Source organism: Falco punctatus (genome assembly GCF_963210335.1).
Source record: "Falco punctatus genome assembly, chromosome: 8".
Lineage (NCBI taxonomy): Eukaryota > Metazoa > Chordata > Aves > Falconiformes > Falconidae > Falco > Falco punctatus.
Window position 1 is genome coordinate 47181956 of NC_137588.1, and position 15554 is coordinate 47197509.

At 44.5% G+C, this 15554-nt stretch overlaps 1 protein-coding gene across 1 annotated transcript in view; it reads right to left on the minus strand.

Annotated features, from left to right (window-relative positions):
- GABRP (gamma-aminobutyric acid type A receptor subunit pi) overlaps positions 1–15522 on the minus strand; it is a 46772-nt gene extending 31250 nt beyond the window's left edge. Inside the window, exons 1-3 of the mRNA XM_080399982.1 lie at positions 1388–15522; positions 1238–1296; positions 862–1095 (exon numbers count right to left, since the gene is read on the minus strand). The gene's annotated coding sequence lies outside the window, so the exon portion shown is untranslated. The remainder of the gene's footprint in view (positions 1–861; positions 1096–1237; positions 1297–1387) is intronic.
- Positions 15523–15554: the final 32 nt, after the last annotated feature.

Genomic DNA, 15554 nt, shown 5'->3' on the forward strand with positions numbered 1-15554 from the left:
GTAAGAGAGACCATAGATTCAACTTACTTCTTTTGCCTTATATAGAAATTCCATCAACAGCCACCCACAGAGACACTTAAACACAGGGAATTTTACAAGCGGCTCAGGGAGATTGCCTTGGCAGCAGCCTTCTCCTTGGTGTCTCCTCTTCGTGGCATTGACTTTGCCCTTGTACCTGTTGCATTCCCAGCTGATGCATCAGCGAGCTGCTGGGCTGCTGACACAAAACACTCCCCAGCAGGAATGCTCGCTTATGTGCTGTAGCTTTTAACTACAGCATCTGAATTGAATTATTAGCATCCTTAAGGGCTGGGATAAATATAACCCCAGCTTACACAAGTGAGAAATTGAGAGAAAGGGAGCATGCCGACAGGGAGAGGGGGTGCAGCCTGTTCGGGATAGCGTGGGAGGCAAGCAGTGGAAAAAGCAGCTCCCCCTCTCTCCCCCTCCCACCCCTGCCTCCCCAGGACTGAGAGCCCACTGCTGAGCCTGTGCTACCACGGGGCCTTTGGGCACTCACCAGTACCTGTGGGCTCCACTTCCCAGCCGCTGCTCCCAGGTCGGAAGCATCCCATCTGCCTCAGTCTCCCCACAGACCTCACACTCCGCAGCCACGAGCCACAGCTGCCCCCCCCACGAGTCACCCTGCGTGCTGGTCCCACCGCACAGCAGCCAGCATGGACCACCCATGCAGCCACCAGCAGCCACCAGCGCAGGGCTACGATGCGTTTAGGGCCACTTAGCTCTTCAGGTAATGGGGAAGCGTATCTGTGCAGTAACAATAAGTTTCAAAGCAATTTGGCAAAAAGCAGGGTGAGAGCAGTGACTTCCCAGCTGCCACCTCCCTCCCGTCCCTGGCACCTGTAGCTTCCTGCTCTGTCTCCAGCGGCTGGCCAGGCTCTGCTCTGCCGCAGTACAGCCGGCGATGCTCCTCGTTGAGGTCGGGTGATGCTTTGGGAGATTATTCCTTAATAGGCTGATCTCTGTGCTAGCGAAGGCCCGGGAAAGGGAGGAATATGTTATCAGCTCTGATCTGGCATTAGAGCGTGCTTGCTGCTTTGGTACTGCCTCCCAAAAGCGGAGTTAATTGCTGGGCTAGAAAATGCAGATAAATCAATCAGCTCATACCACATTTATTTTCTGTAGCTATGTGTTGGGCTCCTGGCAGCTTAAAACAGCAGCGACACCCACTCTTGCTACAATGAGAGGTAATGACTGGGCTTTTGCCAAAGACTACCTGGAGAAAGGAGCAGTCGCCCAGGCATGGCAAGGTAATGGCACAGCTACAGCAGTGACCTGGAGACAAACGTCACCACACCAGCTGTATTTCTGCCCCATTTCAGCATTTAAGGAGACTGTCAAGCCAGAAACATTGCACATAAATTACCTTTCTAGATTTTCCAAAATGAATGCCTGAAAGACAAAATAGAAAGAGGAGGCAGAAAATTGATGGCATGAGAAAATAAACATAATTTTATACTGTAGACTTATTTACAGCAAACTCTGTGACTTGACAATGGGGTCTACAGAAAAAAAGAAAATAAAACACTCAGTTGTTACCAATATCTCTTTTTGGGTGAAATGATAAAGCAAATGCAAACCTCAAACCAGACTCAGGCTGCACGGGAGCTGGTCTGTGCTTCCCCATGCAAGATCCTGGGGAGCACAGCCGGGGTCCAGCCCCGGCTGAAATGCAGGCGAGCCATCACCAGCGGCTCAGGCCTTTTGCCAGGGAACGGGTCAATCCAGGTAGTGACCCTCCCCACCTCACCATGTGTCTGCTGTAAGCAGAGCAAGGACATAGCAACACCCTCAGCGCCCGGCTCCTGCCCCTCCATCACCTCTGCTCCGCGGTTCCCTTCTGCACTAGAACAGGGATTTTCCTGCAGAAGGTACCTACCACAGAAAACGAAAGGTGTGGGAGATGACATCGGTGTGGATATATTTGTTCCTATTAATTACATGGCAGGTTCAACACAGCAATTTTTTTCTTGCTACCTTTTAAAGTGTTCTTAATTGATTAACTGGAAACAAGCAAACAAACGACCCTTTTCTCCCTGTGCCTCAATACAATCCTCATTGTTAATGGGAACGGCAGGAGCAGCGGCCGGCCAGGCTGCCCTAATACAGCTGTGCCGCGGGGTCTGCCCTGCCACGGGGTCCGCCCTGCTGGGCACCCGCAGCATCATGGCCCCGCCGCGCAGTGCCCCCCATGCTTCCCAGCCTGACCCAGCACCCTGCCGAGAGGTGCCTGCGCACACTGCACCCCAACACATCGCTGGACAGAGACATCCTCCAGGGAAAGAATGGGCTGAAAGAGGGACAAGAAATAATGGTAGACTTACCTTCAGTTTTGCACTTCAAAGGATAAAGGAAAGTCTTAACAGCATTTACACAGTTCAGAATTCCCTGCCCCTGCTGTGTGTGACAGAGCTGGTGCTGGCTTCCCACGGGCTTCAGGTCAGAGCTAGACTGATGCTCCTTGTGTGTCTGGGATAGTGTCAGCGGTCAGAGCGAGCCTCTGGGTTACTTCGAGAAATTCTGTCGTTGCTCCGTGCCTCAGCCACCCATATGAAAACTGAAGATAACAGCTGTTCACACTATCTCCTCTAAAGACAAAGATTCATGGAAATATGCTTTTCTGTTCATCTTCTCTTATTCTGACTCTTGATCACCAGGATTCATTGTTTTTTCCTCTGGCAAGCAGAAGGGTTAGGTAAACCAGCTGCCCCACCAAGCCTTGGTGTGAGCCCAGGCTGCCCGCAGACGCTGCTGCCCGCAGCACGGCGTCCTGCTCCAGAACACAGTGTATGTGCCACACAAGTAACAGGTGACATCTTACCTTTCATCCAGTATTTAAAACCCTTGTAACGTGTGAACATTACCTTTATGAACTGCTAATGCATGGAGGCACAGGGGAACCAGGCTGCAGGACAGCTGCCTGTCAGCGCGGTTTCCCACGTGTCCACACTCGGGCAGCCCCAAGCCAACCTCCCAGCAACCTGGTGTGTCCAGCGCTCTGCAAAACCTACCCAACACTGCCACTTATCCATGGCCAGGCAGCCGTTTGCCACAGACCACATTTCAGGTTCCAGCTGCTCTTTGAAAAACAAGCAACACTAGCAACAAATTCTTTTGCCAATACTGTCTTGTTAACAGGTCTAATGCACCAGTACTGCTAATGGTTGAGACAAAAAAACATTTCAGGTAGGAACAAAAGTTCTGGGCTGGTACCAGGCATGTTTTTTTCTCCAATCTGAAACCCCATTTGATTATTTCCATTGTGACATTGAAAACATTATTTTCTTGCAACCTGAAAACATTATTTTATCTGTATGCACATCAGCACCCAATGTTCAAGCCTAGACTCTTGTACAGCTTTCTAACTCACTTAAAAGATAAAGAATACACTTTAAAAGCAAAAAAAGTTCAATGTAACCTCTTGTCAGATACAGGAATGAGCCTGGGAACAATCAATTGGACACTGTTTCAGGTGCACAACATTTTGTTGTCGTCTCAGATTAATGCACAATTGTGGTTTAACCTTTGGCCAAAACTCTTACTCATCATCTGATATGATGTCATTCCTTTCTGCTCCCTAATTTATTAAATATATATTTCATCCATATAAGTGACTTCAGCTGTCAAAAGCTGGGCAGATATTTTAGCTGGCACTAGATTAGGATCTATTGGAAATTACTGCTTATTTTTATGTTAATAGGATGAAATACTGAGAGAGCAGATCAGTTCAAGATGTACCTATCAGACAAGCTGCAGTAAGTACTAGTTTCTGATGTGCATGCAAATGAGAAGGAAAGTTCTCTCTATTGGTAGTGCACGTTTTTTGGAACTGTTCTGAACACCATAAACACAAAAAAACTTAGCTGAAAGACAACTACTTTTGTTTTTTTAATTAAGAACTTCCCCCCTCAAAGGACCTTATATTTTTATATTGTTTTCTTTCAAGGGTGGGGTGGTGGCTTTTAAGCAAAAAAATTAAATGCCAGAATACTTGGATGAACACCATAAATTACTACATGAATGCTTTGTGCTTCTCTCCAAATGTGATGGCACTTACCAGTGGGATTCATCCCCTCTGCAGCACAGTAGTGTCTCCACTGGAGCAGCTGTAGTACCTGGGGGAGGTGATGATGCAGCAGGGACCCCCCCCAGCATCTCCATGCCTCTCAGGAAGTACTGCAGCAATGTACTCAATTAGAAATCTTTTGGATTTTCATTTTGTCCCAGTCACAGAGAGCCGGTATGGACACACTGTAGTGTTTAGCTTGTGAAGTGGCTGGGTGTGGGTTATAAGAAGACACTTCATACTATTATTTTCACTACTCAAGAATAATAATCCTTGTGTTATGTTATTTTTGAGCTGAGAAGTTCTGGATAGTGGAAGATATTAGATTCTTGTTTACCATTTGGGATCTGAAAGTAATTTGCACCACCAGCAGATGAGTAAAAGAGCAGATAAATGTCCTACCTGAAGCTCTTACCCTGTGTTACACACCAAGCCCTGGTCCTCCGTGGGGAGCTCCAGCACCGTGGGCAGGGGCATCGCTCCTCGGCAAGAAGCCGGTCGGGTGCGCACTGCTCAGCTGCATCGCATCCAGATGTGCGTGTGTCCGGTACCTCCATCGAAGAGGGCATGCTGAAAAGCTCACTCACAGAGTGCTTCAGTAATTCCAAGGAACAAGCATTTTCTGCTTTTGGGTGAAACAAAATGAGGTGGAAAAATCATCTTGAGGTTCGCATGGGTTTAGTTTTATTTTTAGCTTATCAAATAGTAGTGGTAGGTTTGCCACTAGCCAGCTCTCGTTACCTAGAATAGGTTGAGGCTCAGCAGTCTTAAATATGCCTCAGCAATGGGCAATGCACTACAGAAATGTATTTTGTTTTTTAAAACAGTCTCAACAGTCTTGTTAGAAGGGATTAAGCAATGTCTTTTTCCTTTATCAGCACAACAGAGCAGTGTGGACAAAGTAAAATGGTAACTGCTGTTACTTTGTGAATGAGGAAATACTGTTTTATCTAATTTACTGCAGCCTGAGGCGAAACATTAACTTAACTTTGAATTATGATGGGATGTAAAATAGCCTGAACAAAAACATTGCTGGGCTTTCTTCTGAGGGCATGACCTTAGACATCTTTAAACTGAGTCTGAATGGTATCACAACACACATCTTTCGTTTTGTTTACTGAAATGTTTGCCTTTGGCATAGACCATTCTGAGCACTATGGAAACAAGGAAAAGGAAAGAAATTGTATATAATGGAGCTTTCCTAAAGGACTATGAATATATTTTAAAGGGATAAAAAGAACTGACTGTAGGCTTACCTTCAGTTCTGCGCTTCAAAAGATAAAGAAAAGTCTTAACAGCATTTACATAGTTCAGTGCATGCTACCTGCAGAATTCCCTGCCCCTGCTGCGTGTGATGGAGCTGGCATCAGCTTCCCACAGGCCTTGTGTCAGAGCCAGACTGATGCTCCTTGTGTGTCTGGGATAAAGTAGGTTTCAGGCCACTCCTTCTCAGGGTCACTCTTGATCTTTAAGATTCGTCAGGGCCATATGCCTGTCTGCCAGGGAATGCACACAACAAACCAAAAGGGAAATCACATAAAGGAGGAAGAAATCTGACATTTTCACTTGTAATTATTTACAGTTTATGTTTGTTACAGTATAAAGTACATCCAGTCCTGGCACAAATAAAATAACAAGTTCCTGGTACCAAAAATCATTGAAACTCTTGTGAGCTGATGGAGAACATGACCTTTGGTACGACACTGATAACTATCTGATGAGAGAAAACGTCTGGTGTCCTTAAAGGCCCTGTAGCCTATTTACTGCTACATCTACAGTCATGTCAGATCATCACACCCCCTGAAAAAGCTATGTGGCATCTGGAAAAGTACTGACGAGCATGTCCCCCTGGGCCTGTTGGCAACCAGGTGTCCTGGCAGAGCCCCAGTACAATTATCAAAGTGAACTTGCTTTTATTAGGGCCATGTAACTGCCTGCCAGTGAATGCATGCACTGTATCAAAAGGGACATCACTGAAAGGAATAAAACTGGTGTTTTAACCCATGCAATTCTTTAGAGTTTGCCGCTGTTGCCATATTAAAGTAGTTGCTGCTCAACTAGAAATGGTTAATGAGAGAAGCTACACCCCGCCCCCTCCCCCCCCACCCCCCCCAACCTGCGCTGTGCAGTTTTTGTTTCAGTCTGGCAGCCCTGGTTAACTGCAACCCTCGCTCAGAGCTGCTGGACTGCGCTAGGTGTGAACGACCGAGTGACAGCGGTGTCCCCAGCCGCACCCGCCAGTGGCTCAGGTGCCACCCTGGCTTGGGTTAGCTGGCTCTCTGCAAGTCTCGTCTGCTAAAAGCGCTTGGGGGAAATTAATAGCTACTTTGGGAATGCCGCACACTCTTCCCTGTACCATCCCACAAAGCACACCCCTGAGGCAGAAACCTGATGGTATGTCACATTTGCAAAGGAAAATTTAACTCTAATAAAGATTAATACATGGGGACTCACCACCACAGTTTTTTGTAATTGCTTTTCATTAACATTCTCAGCAGCTCTGAACAAACACCACAGCCTTTTTTTTTTTTTTTCCTGTTTGCCAGGCAGGGACTGCATGAGGCATAGTCAGCACTTGCTCTATAACTGTTGCCTCTATTCCTTCACCTATGGAACGCCAACGATATCCTAAAATATCCCTGAACATTGGGCAACTCAGCTGCAGATACCAGACAGTTGCTCCTGTAAATTCAACATGAGCAGTGCAAGTAAAGAAGGCGGGTTTATGTTAGTGAATAACATTTTGGTGTTCAGAAAAAACCATTGCACTGGGAAATTCAGTCTATACTGAGAGTGTTGGTGACTATAAAATCTATTACATCATCACAATAATGACGATACTGCCCAGCTCCATGCAGGGAGTGGAGGAGCACTGAGAGGTGCCTCAAGTACAGGGTACACAGAGGCCTCAGACCATTTTCTGGTTTCTGTGTCAGTGCCCCAGTACCTGAATGATGGCTGTCTTCTGGGCTGGTTCCCAACCCTGCTTGCACTGGGGGTGGAAGCTGAGGGTTTGGCAGAGCTGCAGTGATGCCTCATTGAAAACAAGGAAGAAACTCGCCCAGCCAGGGCCCAGGCACCCGCGTATCAATGTGCTAAAAATACCTGGAGAGCGAAACCATAGAAGACCAGCCAAACAACATCTATTGCTCCTCTCTTTGCCAAGTGCTAAAAAAAGCCAAAGGAGAGAAACCCCAGCACGGGGAACAGGTTTGACCAGGTTTGTTACATTTTTGCGTTCTCTCTGCGGGCCAACACAGACCCCGTGGGTTCGGTCTGCCCCTTCCAGACTTCATCCGTACCAGGAGGCACCTCCAGCCCCTTCCCCATGGGAGCTCTAGCCCCAGACCCCTACAACAGGGTATCTTCTTACTCCGTGGACTCGTCCTTGGAGAAAAGGAATAGTGAACGCACAAGGACTCACCTAGTGTGTGAAAGGTTGGCTTCGTTCCCGGCTCTGTCCAAATTACCTCCGCAGTCGTATGGCCCCTCTCAGCCCCTACACAGGCACCAGGCAGCACCTCCCAGCCTCACTGGGGGCTCTGGAGATGCACACGGGAGATGGCAAGGTGTCCACAGACTGTCAACAGAGAGGTCATAGAAGTATTATAAATACCAGCCCAAACCTGTAGTAAAGCTACCGTAAAGGAACAGTACGCCCCTCCTTGTTTATCAAATTTTTGAACATGGCTTTTTATATTATCTAAAATTACCTACAGGTCTCTGCACAATTTCACACTGATTTCTGCAATGGTTTTTTTTTTTGGCTGCTGAGTGGGGCTGCTTGGGCCCTGGAATATCCTTTTCACAAGCTGTAATGAGATTTCTGTCCCAAATGGGCATTAAATATACTCTCAGAAAAGTGAATTTTCAAGTTCTGAAATTCTGCTTTTGAACTTTGAAGCTGCCAAAATCTACACGGTATTTTCCTGGGTTTTATTTATGGCATGCACTTAATATTCACTGCTACAGTAAGGTCTAAACTACAAGCTTAAATATTCTGTTAATTTTATGTTACTGATAAAATCACTGCAAGGTTTTGCTGTGATTGCAATTTCTTACCTTCTTTTCCTTTCGAAGCGTCTCTTGTTTGCTTGTGTCCAGCTACTTGAATACAAAAGACTGATCTAGAAAACAGTTCAGTAACTTGTTTGTAGAATATGTCCTTACAGATTTTAGAATTACAATATCACAGTTTAGTGCAAAATAAAACAAATATAAGGCAAATAAACCAAGATAAATTTTTTAAAATCTGAAACAAAAATTGAGAACAACTTAGAGGTATTTTTTGCAACTCAGTTTGTCATAGAAACGCATAGGTTTTCCCAAGGAGTCTTACCATTTATCAATTACAGCACAGATAGGTCTTGTCTCCCACCACTGCAATGCTCACTCACTAAAATTAATGTTATTTTTCTTATGCACAACTGGTTAGTAACATAATGGCAAATAGTCTTCTGCAACGGCTCATGCTGTGTGAAGGAAATATAAGTCTCTTGTACTTCTACATGTTCCAGGTTCTCCAAAATTTAGAATAACTGTTCAGACAGAAAACATTGTGCTGACTTTTACCTCCTTGTATACTTACATTGTTATATATTTTCGATTTATATTGATTTATAACTAAATCAATAAGATAATTAGAAAAAAGGTTAAGTGGATAAGTGTCTGTGAAAATGCCAACAAATCAATTTAACCCTGGGATTGTAAAATCAATCTTTGATTTTTTTTTAAATCATCACCTTCCAATAACTTCCTATCTTTCTGGAAAGTTCTGGATCAGCACTAACTTTTCACAGACATTTTTAACAAGAGATGACTGCACATTACTAACAATGATCCTTTCACCTCCATCCTTTACACCATCAGTGTACGGGCTCTGCTTTCCCTGCAAATATAAAGACTGAAAACATGCTCTAAACATCTAGGAAAGTGGCAACGTGGCTTTATCATTCTTCCACCCGCTTCAGCTGCAGGCAGAGCAACCCAGCTGGTTTTTTGAGACAGTAAGAACATGGTCACAAGAAAACCGGTAGTGTAGGGAAGGAAGGTCATAAGGTTTGGGGAGGAGTGTTCATGCTGACCAGAATGGCCTCATTCTTACATTTTTTTCTCTGGATTCCTGGCCCTGCGTGACAGTAGTAAGCATCTGGGCTGATTTTCTTCTGCAGCGATACTTCAGGTCAGAACTGATTCCTATGAGCAAAAAATTGTTTTGTTGTGCTGCAACCCTGTTCCTGTTCTCTGTTTCACGGCAGCTGGCTGCGATTGAAAATCGCAACAACAAGCATCTTTAAAAGCATCCCAGGTTTTAAAGGCAATCCTCCCCTTTCTGCACGACCAGCCTCTTGCAGAAGCCCTTGGCCTGAGTTAAGAGGGCAGATGCCCCTGGTAGCTGGTACCTTGGCTCTCCCACAGGCTCTGCGGGCAGCACGGGGAGCTGCTACACTGGCCAGATGCAACGCCAGGGCCAGGACAGCAGAATAGTTCGCAGGGGAATTTCACACTCAATATGGCAACTTATCCTGCACTGCCGGGAGGTGCCTCCCCCCCGGGGGGCTCCAGCCAGAGCCCCACAGTGATTCGAGTCCCTGCAACAACAGATGGAGAAAGACACATTTCTCTTCTACAAGACAAAAGAAAAGTTTAAACAAAACAGGCTGGAAATAACCACATCCACTGAGGGTCTGGAGATCCTCAGTTCATTTTGCATCTCCTGATGGGTGAGTGGGAGAAGTCTCCTGTTTGCAAAGAGCAGCCTCCCCTGGCCAAGCAGCAGGGGTAGGTCCATCATCCATCGCCAGCTCTCCAATCAATTAGGACAAGCAGGACTTCTGCTTCTGCCTCATCTCACACAGTACAGATCTGACGTGATGGAAGGATGCAAAATTTTGCTTCAGTTCTCTTTCTGTGAATTGGAAATAGCTTCCTCTAGATTCTGTTCTTCAAAGTTCACCTTCTCTACTCTTAGATATATTTGTAGACATATTTTGCATGAGCAGTTTTATAAAAAAATTATTACATGAACTCGTTTTTTTTTTTTTTTTAATTAGTTCTCAAAGCTAGCTATCATAGGCATTCTTTTGGGACAGAATTTGACAAGAGAAACTGCCAACTGGAAGCCTGTATGCATGTACCTGTGCTGTGCAGACTGGGGTGACCGTCACCCAGACACATGGATGCATCACCTCAGCTGGCCTCAGTGTCAGCGTAAGATGAGCAAACATCAGGCTCCACCTGACACTCGATTTCACTGTACTTACAACACAGGTAGTTTATAAAGTTTATAAATGTCTGTCCTTGACTGGCCCATTGTGGTTGATAACCTCCCATGTTAACCTGTGATTTAAATACACTGAGGATTTCATACCAGTTACCAATACCTTGCCAATTTGCTTTTACTTTGTTTCCCACAGTGTTCCCAGTGACATTCCACTCTACCAGGCTACAAGCCTCACTTTCCACAGCACACTGCATGGTTTCTTCATGTTTCTCCATCTCAGATGCATCTTCTGGCCCCAAATGCAAGAGAACTGAGTAGCTGATAACTTCTACTTGTCCAGAGAAGCAGACCTTCATGTGCCAGCTTTGCTGGACCTGGGTGGATAAGCAGAGATTGCAGTTAGTCTCACAGTAAGAAAAAGCTACTGTTGCATTCAAAAGTAACCTTTTTCACATGCTGAGTTGCGGGCCCTGCCTCAGTTTCACCCTACCATGCTCTGCAGAACTTTCCCGGAGGTGCTGTGGGGACAGCCCTCACTGCCAGTGCCTACCTGCCCTCTCCTCCACTGCCCTTTCAAACCACCAGATGCAACGCCCCAGCCCACACAGGCTGCAGGACGAGATGCTCAGCCTGCAGTGGTGATGGGCTGAGAACAAAATCAGAGGTGTCCAATATCTCACAGCGGTGACTTAGACTTCAGACAGCCACTCAGGCAAACCTGGTGCCAAAAAATGAACAAAAGCCATACACACGTGCAGTGAGGCAGAGCACACTTTGCCTAGCAGCAGCTGGGTGCGCTTCGGGGCTAGCGAGAGGTGCTGGACAGGCAGCTGCAACACCTTTTATTTGCAGGGACAGAGAGAAGTCAGGTTTGGCATTTTCCACGGGGAATTGTTGTCTCTTCTGAGCAGGCTGGTGCCTCGATGGCAGAGGTGGCTGTCCCCAGGCCACTCGCTCGCTGTCTGCACAGCCAAGAGCTGGCTGGGGGAGCTGCCAGCTGGGCAACGCAACCTTGAAAGGCACTGGAGTGAGACCAACACCACGTTTCACACAGGCATCTTTATTTTCACATTTCTGCATGTATGCAAGAGAATGTTCTTTTTCCTGGGATGTGCTGGTAGACATATTATACCCTACAGAACGAAGTTGAGCAAGTTCTTTATATATATATATGTACACACATATATATAGTCTCGCAAAATTTCTTCTGCATTTCCCCATGTGTCAGAATGGATGTTTACAACAAACCAGAGCTAAAGGGACACTGCCAGGTTTTGTTTAATTTTTCTTTTCTTTCAAATGAAATCATGTTTGTGGTTTTTTTCAACTCGATTGCTGTTCTCTTGGTTATACTTAAGCTAAAATGCTGAAGAGAAATGACATACCTATAAGCTTCCAATTTTAATTACTCCAAGATACCATCAGTGATGCAGGTAGAATATTTCTGAACTCTTATTTACACAAGGGCCAGCCCATCAATTAGGTGTGTGTCACTGCACCAAATATAAGAACACCCCTGAATCAGTGATGCAAATAAATCATTAGCATGTAAATGTTACGTTCACGGCAATTACACAGCCTCTATGCAGATAGCTATGTCTTTGTAAGAGTCCTGCTTTGAAAAGTTTCACTGTAAATTTTTAACCTGACAGTGTCCCTTAAGTAAAAAAGGACACCCTCCTACAGATATTTTCTTTTTATTATTAAAACCAACATTTTTAAAACCATTCAACAAAATTTAATACAAATTGCTGTTGGAGAATAGCATTTGTAAGAGTGAAGCTATGCATTGCTGCTCCATTAACATGGCTTTAGTTATCACAATTTATAATATTTGCACATTTCCTTAGGTCTTTCATGGCACTTCCATGAATAATAATAATTATTATAATAAAAGGTTGTTACGCTGCTGCTATGCTACCATCTTATCAGAGGTCACATATGGACACAAAGATGTTTGTTCTCAACGCGTGTCTCAGTCAGGCAATACCAAAGTTCTGCCCACAATACTTGAACCTTAGGATTTCCACACCTCAGGTTTATAGCTTGACTCATGATTACTTACAACATTGCAACGCATTCAAAGTAACAGGAAAACAAACATCGACAGTAACAGGCACACTATTTTTTTTTTTTTTTTGCATTATCATTAATCACATTCCTATTTTTCAACAGATTGTTGCCTAAAATGCATGTTAGAAAGTTTTTTTCGTTTTGTTTTTGTTTTTTTTTTTTTTTTAGAAAAAGCTGGCATGGAGATGCAGACTAATGTTTGTAACTAATGAAACAGTCAGACTAATGATTCAGACATTATTTAAACGTTCACAACTTTGAGGAAATTTGCACAGCTGATAGCATTGACAGATAGTTTAACTGTAACTTAGAAGCCCACATAGTAACTACTTTCCGCATACTGGCAGTAGGATTTATGACGGTATGAAATTAGAATAGCATACCATGTTTTATTTAGAAAGCTGTAGTACTATTTGCCATAAATATTGCAAGCCCCATTTATGAGCGATGGGAGGCTTTGCAAGTTTACAAAGTAATGTTCACGGAAAACATAAAAAACAAACCCAAAGACATTTCCATGCAGAGTACAATCCTCTCACAGTCACTGGATCTCCACCGTCTGTTGGCTGGAGCACACACCATAGACACATCTGCTGCTCGTAGAAAACCCAGAGGCCTTCTATGTACTGATGCACAGCAGCCCCTGGCTGATATCCGTGGGATCAGAGACAACTGCAGGATTATAAACAGTTTCGCAAAAGCAATGACTCTGCCACAGACAGAATTTACAATTAGAACTACGTGAAAAATACATCTCTTTTGTGTCACTTTGCAAATCCTCCTATCTCAGCTAGAACGCACGCTAAGTGGAGCAGAGAGGTGGCAGCCCAGGGCTGCACATCAGGTATGCGCAGGTGTGGTCTGTGCTCCTGCAAGACCAAAATCGAAGCTAGTTATGCCTCAAGGGCAGAATCTGGACCAGTGCAGCTTTCAGTATCTCCCTCTCTGCCTAACACATCCCCATCATTACTGGGACCTGAAAACTGACACAGTGGAGCAGAAAATGAGATGCCAAAACGGCAGGGTCACTAGCGGTAGTCTGATTTCAGCAATGCACTTCAGCATGTACTGACAGTAACATTCACAGGTTTGCAGTACGCTGCCAAACTGGGGCCAGGCTCAACAGAACGCAGCTACCGCCCGTACCGCACAGGCACCCGCACACCACCTTCTGCTAGTGGGGACACAGAAAACATAGCTCAGGCCACATTCAGCACAGTAACTCCAGAAATCAATTTAGCATCAGGGACTGTGGTACCACATAACTACTAATGCTTTCTTTTGAAAAGGGCATCTTCAATGCTTTTCAAGCTGTACATGCTACTCATGAGCACATCTGGAGCCACACCATTAGGGCAGAAAGGCACTGCGCTAGCCCAACACAAATGCTTGCTTTCCATTATCTTGACCACTTTTCCCCCAGCTGAAGTTAACTGCTTAGACTGATAATAGACAGATGCTTTTTTGGTGAGGGGAAAAAAGCAGGTTATTAGTTATATTAAATTCTGCCATCTGCTAAAGTGATTGCAAGAAGAATCAAGAAGGAATTGTGTAAACATTGTGCAGTATTTCAGCTATAACTGGTATCTTTATCAATTGCTTATCAAATAAAAACTAAATAGACAATACCAGACAACTGGAGGACAAGACTACTCTCACAGCCTTGCATCACTTCTGCCAATCACAGCACATTATTGGAGTTGCTATGCTCTGTCTCATTGCTAGGAAGGAATTAATTAACGGTATTTGTATGAAAGATGAGAAATAGGATAGACTAGGGCATCATTCCTGTGGACATGTAATTTCACCCACTTGAACAAGCACTTTTGATGACAAGTGGGCCAAGCGAAGAAGTGAAGACTATGTAGAAGTGTATGGAAGAGCACAGTAAAAGGGGTAAATGTCCCATCTTGGGGAATTCGCATAGCATTACACTAGTACTGATCAGACCTACTTCTATAATCAGGAATACTTCAATAGATTAATTTTTTATAAAATATAGGGCTACAGAAATGAAGCATTCTATATATTTTGTATTATAAAAAGCTTCCACTTACATAATTTTTAAAATATATTTTCACTGCTAACAGTATATTTGTAATATAATATTTGATATAATAAAAATATATGCTTACTGGATGGGAGTGATGTAGCATTACGGCAGGGACTCTCCTTTCTGTGTGGTTTGAGCAGCTGGAAAAATTGGCTGTTCCCCTCCTTCCCTTGGTTTCTCAGCCATCAGCTACCTGGAGACTACAATGGCACTCTGGTGTGTTAGCTTTCTTAAGAGACTCCTGCAAAGCAGGCTCTGACATGTTCCTCATCTGAAAAACAATCTACTGGGCAAAATCCGACCCTGGAGTACATTTACTAAATGATTTTTTTTTTTAATTAGTAAAACAGAAAACAACAACAAAAAACCAACAACCAAACAACCCTGCACACCAATGCTCTATTTGGCATTAGTAAGGAAAGGGACTTGTACAAATCATGCAACTGCCTTGTAGGAAAAAAAAAGACTGTGCTATAGAAAATGTTAAACTACCCAAAGGGACATATGGGCCTAGCAGCTGATTCTGAGACTAATAACAACTAAGTAGTTCCCTACTAACTAAACTTAAAAGGCACTTTGTGGGTGCCAAGGTCTGTATGTGGAAACAGAGCTGCATCATCTGGGCCCTTTTCTGCACTGAGTAAAACTGGAAAGCTTAAATAAATCCACAAAGTGGGCAACAGTTTACTGTAACACCCAATGGAAAAATACAGATGTTCCAATGATGAACGAAGGAAGCATGTCCAAACTACACCAAAAGGACCATAGCACATGACCATGGTGCTGCAGAGATACACACTGAAGAATCACTTGGTGTCCCACCATGTGCTGGGGCTGCAGAAGGTGCCTGAGACCAGAGCAGGTATTCCTCGTACTGTACCAGCCCTTACAAACCTGCCCAGTCTTGCAAGACCTTACCATCACTGAACAGGATTTGTTCTGTAGTTTAATATTTATATGTGCAACATGTTTTGCTCCTTTCTGTCTCACCCTGGCATGAAGATCCTCTGGTTAACGTGTTCAGGAAAAACTCCACCAAACTCAGAGTGGCGGCAGCACCAGTGCATGCGAGAGGAGAAGCGGGATCTCTGCAGAGCCATAGAATCACAGAATGGTTG